Source organism: Mus musculus, chromosome 2 (assembly GCF_000001635.26).
Source record: "Mus musculus strain C57BL/6J chromosome 2, GRCm38.p6 C57BL/6J".
Lineage (NCBI taxonomy): Eukaryota > Metazoa > Chordata > Mammalia > Rodentia > Muridae > Mus > Mus musculus.
Genome location: NC_000068.7, coordinates 101,673,098 through 101,678,419, shown reverse-complemented (window position 1 = coordinate 101,678,419; position 5,322 = coordinate 101,673,098).

Here is a 5,322-nt window from a genome sequence, read left to right as displayed (position 1 = left end):
GGAGCAGCAAGGGGAGGGGAGCGCGCCCCGGGACAAAGAGGCCCCGCGGGAGAGGCCGCCCCCTGTCTGTGGTCCTCCACGCTGAAGCCTTACCCCGCCCTTCCTCGCAAAGAAGTTTTCTCAATAGGCAGAACCTTACATTAATCACGTAGCCCTTCCTCGGACCAGTGCAAAACAGTCGTCTCATGCATGAAACATTTCTTCACAATTGCTGCCATCTGCATGATCCCATTCTCCAACATTGTCACGGGAGAGCTATTTTGAGTTCTCAGTTTAACTGGATGCAAATATCTACGGATTGTAACTGGCACAATGCAATAGATGCCCAAAAGATTTTCACCCTCATCTGAAAATTTGACTCATCTTCTCCATCTGATATGAAAGGTATTATTGTGTATTAAGGCTGTTAGGTAAGGTAAGTAGATACATGTAAATAAGTTATTTAAAATCATCTAGGAAATAATATGTGCAGTAAATATCAATAATACTATCTTTTGCTGACATCTTAGTAGAAGGATTCTTTCAAACATAAGAATCTAGTACAACTCAAACTCAATTCTTCCTCTATCCCCTTTAAAAAGTGCTTTGAAATGTTTAAGGCATGAAGAGTATAAAAAGCTACACCCAGGCTTCTGTGTGCTCATCACGCAGTTTAAGAAGTAGAAGGAAGCAAGTTGAATTGCAATACTCTGCGTATAGCTGTCCCCTCCACTTATATAAGTAAACTCCTGAGGTATGCAAAAAGGGATCATCTTACAAAGTCAGTGGTGGGTAAAGGACCAGTGAGATGTCTCAGCGGGTAAAGAAACATGACTTTAGTCCTGACGATATGCGCTGGAACTCCAGAACCTACACCGTAGAAGAGAACCTATTGCCAAAAGTTGTCCTCTGAACTACAAGTGCACACAATGGCATGCACATAATGCACATGTGTGCAAGTGCACGTACATACACATACACACACACACACATGCGCACACTACAAAAAAGAGAGAGAGAGAGGCACAGAGAAAAGAAAAGGCAGGGCATTGGATTTCCTTCATTTATTAGTGTGACCTCTGGAGCAAGTTAGTCACGTGACAGACATTACAAGCTTCCACTTCCTAAATCATAGAACAGGTTTACATCATGGGTGGTACCTTACACACTGTTGTCAAGGTGAACTAATAAAAAAAATTGATGTGGGAGAACTTAGCAAGAGGCTTTCAAAAAGATCAGGTGTTCTGTGTTTATTTCTTTTTGTTTTTGTTTGTTTGTTTGTTTGTTGGTTGGTTGGTTTTTTAACACAGGGTTTCTCTGTGTAGCCTTGGCTGTCCTGGAACTCACTTTGTAGACCAGGCTGGCCTCGAACTCAGAAATCCGCCTGCCTCTGCCTCCTAAGTGCTGGGATTAAAGGTGTGCACCACCACGCCCGGCTCTGTGTTCATTTCTTTAAACTGTTTTTCTGAATGTTCTTGGGGGGGACCTCATCCTAATTCTGCAAGTCCTATACACACCCTACTACTTTTTGTATAATAGAGAGTCTTGGGCATAGGGAACGTATACATCTCTGTCTGCTTGCAGTCAGGCAGGGCCATGAGAAAGTCAGGACTCGAGCTGTGATGGAGAAGGACTCCTGTCGTCTGATTCCATCCATGCTGCTGCCTATGTTTAATGACCATGTCAGTTCCTTTTGTAAAGCTGTAACCAAAATATGTGACAGGAGGAACTTAAGGAAGAAAACATTTAATCTTAGCTCCCAGTTTCAGACATATAAATCCACAGCAAAGAGTGTACAGCAGAGCAGAGGGTGAACAGCTCACAGGACAGAAGCCAGGAAGCAGAGGGTGGGGGAGGGAGGGAGGGGGAGAGGAAAAGACCAGAGCAAGACACTGAAGCTTCCCCATACTCACTACCGACCTTCTCAGTCCAGACCCACTTTTCAGAGTGTTATCCTTTCCCAGCAGTCAACTGATGCTCTAATTAATGGCATCTTTACCAACCTAAGTATTTCTCAATCAAGTTGATAGTCAAGATTAACCATTACAACCCTGGAGACCAAGGAGAAAGAAGCTTTCAGAAGGAAGAAGTAAGTTCTTGTGTCATGAGGAGGGGGGAGTCACCTTGGAAAGTCAGCCTCTACTTTGGAAAAGATGAGCAGGGAAGAAGCGTTTTTGTCTTAAGTCAATGAGATGGTATAGTTGCATTTGAAGTGCAATCCCACCCATTTTTTAGACACATTTCCTTCTTAGCCTCTCTTCTGATAAGACCAATCAGAATACCGAAGTTGCACTTCTGGCTCTGCTCCTCAGCAAAACTGGATTCTGATCAGGTGTCCTCATCTATAACATTAGAATGAAATCTACCTTGTTTGCTTTCTCAAAGCTGAAGTGGTTTCAGATAAGACCGTAGTGAAGCTGCTCTGCAGACTGGGAAGTTCTGTACAGATGGAGGAGCCAGATGTGCTGACTAGCAGAGTTCCTGACAGATGTAGCAATCCGAACACTCAGGTTCTCGAAGATGACGCAAGCTGAAAATACCTTGTTCAATAATCTTATAAATAAACAGAATGTATACAAAATATAATCATCACAACAAACATAGATTTTTTTAACAAAATAAAACCAGGAGATGCTATTGAGGTGGTTCAATGGATAAAGGCACTTGCCATTAAGCCCAGTGACTTGAGTTCTATTTTCAGACCCAAATGGTAGAAGAAGAAAAAAAGACTCCCACAAATTGTCCTATGATCTTTATACATGTGATGTGGACTATTTGTGTGCACACACACATGTAAATATAATAAAAGATGTTTTATAGATGAAATAGAATATTCCATCCAGGCAATATGGTAGAGAGATTGAGGGGAAGTATTTCCCAAACATCTGGGGGAAAAAAAAAGATGTCTCTTGAGGAGTGAAATTGTCAAATTAAGACACAATTCATTAGTTTAATATTAAGTGAAAATGAGGCTATGAGAAGGGTTTCAGTGTAGATGGGAGAGTAGAGCCAGAGGAGTCTGGAAGGATCCAGACAGAACTGGGCCATGAGAGGTGGGACTGAGGAGAGTGAGAGAGGAGAGAGAGAGGGAGGAGAGAGGGCAAGGGGGCCGAGAGAGGAGCTGAGGACCAGGCTCTAAGAGAGCCCATGGCTGAAATGGCTGGATTATAGGAATCAGAAGCTGGGGGAAGGGAAGCTCAGCCCCCAGCCTGGAGGAGTTCAGGGGTGAGAAGGGCTGGGTGCAGCCACAGGAACCCAGTTAGACTTGTCCTGGATTTCTCTGGGACCCGACAAATTGGATAATGATGGAGATGGCGTTTACATCCATGTGACATCATCCTTCACAATACCTACCTATGGCTGACTCATGTAACTAATCACATAGTGTGGAAATGACAGGATGCATCCGCCTAGGAAGAGGGCAGAAGATGCTTTGTTCTCAGAGTTATTCATTTTAAGGGGACTCTTGCTGTCTTAAGGACACCAGGGCAGTGCTCAGGAAAAGGCTCACACAAAGACAAGTCTAGCCTTCCTGAATAGCCAGAGGATTGCCTGGGTCTGTCAGCACACCATCTAGGGAGTGGAATCCTTGGCCTACAGAAGCTGTGAGATGTGAGTTTGCTCAAGGGTCTACATTTTTGATAATTTATTACGCAGTAACAGGTAGCAAACGGAAAGTGTTGGCATTCTTTACATCCCAGGAGGTATTGTGGTAGATAAATAAACCATGTCTGTTCTCCATAAGACCCACAACTCAGTATGTCAGGACATACAGACTGAATAAATGAGGTTACTTCAATAGTAGTAACTCCTAGGAAAGTCTCGGGAAGTCAGAATCCCTGAGAGTGTAGATTGCATGTGTGCATGCGTGTGTGTGTGTGTGTGTGTGTGTGTGTGTGTTGCATACCTGTGAGAGCTCTTATGTAAATGTCTGGATGTCTTTCTCAACTGCTCTCCATCTTATTTTTAATATTTATTTTATTTCATGTATGTGTATATATGTGAGTTTTTGTGAGTATACACCACAGAGTACACATATCCACAAAAAACCAGAAGTAGTTATGTAATTTGGGGGCAGGATTTACCTGGGCACCTCATGTAGGTGTTGGGAATTGAACTTGGGTCTGATAGATGAACTGCTTGAGCCAGGTTTCTCTCGAGAGACACATTTTACCTTTTTTATTTTTTGAGACAGAATTTCTTACCAAATCTGGATTTCAGTGGCTGAGCTAGACTGGCTGGCCAGAGAGTCCCTGGGATTCTCGTGTTCCCATGCCTGGAGTAATAGAATTACAGGCACATGGAATTGTGCCTATCACCCCACCCATCTATCACTCCAGCCCCCAGTAAAAATGTATTTAATACTACCCTGTCAAAACTAGCTTCTCTGAGAACTAAAGGGTTAAATTAAAGCTGACCATTTTCCTCATGCAGAGCCGTTTTTAGTAGAGTGGCCCAGGTAGTGGAGGCAACTACTGTAAGAGCCCTCAGCTGAAGTGAGTTTGATTTGTTCCCAGCATCTATAAAGTTGATGTGGTTGAAACCCTTCTAGCCACCAAAATGAGACAAAGTTCTCTGAGCAGAGGAGGGGAAAATCGATTGTGAAATGGTAAGGCAGGGTGACAAAGAGAAGGTAAAAGGCCTAGACATGTACAGAGAGGCTCCTGGCAACACCATAGATAGTGGCAGCTGGTATTGGAGCTGAGCTTTTGGCTCGGGCAACTGCTTGGCTGGGAGCAGACTCTGATCTACTAACAGACAGAAGTTTAGTTTTGAATTATTCTCTATGTTTGAGTTTTATTCCTGGAGCAAACTCCCTCGAGGCTTGGTAATGTTATAAAGAAATGAGGTTTCTTGAACTCTCACTTCCAGAAGTTCATGGACTCATGTCCAGCGATGCTTACCTTTCTGGCAGGGTCTAAAGGCAGCAAATGGTAGAACGTGGGAAAAGACAGGACCTCCGTGTGTCTGTCTGGGTATTCTAGTTTATCGAGTTCCTATGAAGACACCAAAACTCAGTCGCAAGGGCTCCACCCAAATGATTCTGACCTTACACACCACAGTTGAGTTAACTGTTTAATTTCCTGGTACCTCACATTGGGACTCAAGCTGAGCATAAATTCAAGAGGACAAACAGCACTGAGACCATAGCCCCTTCATACCTTGGAGGGCAAGTTCCCCCAACTGCCCGGGGCAATGAGATATCTTTGGTAAACCTTTCTCCCGTGAGGTATAAGAATGCCTTCTCCAAATCCCAGTATAGAAAGTAGGATCTTACGATCATGTTCTTTTCCCTGTTTTATGATCAAGGAAAGAATTTCTGGTGGGTTTTGTGTGTGTGTG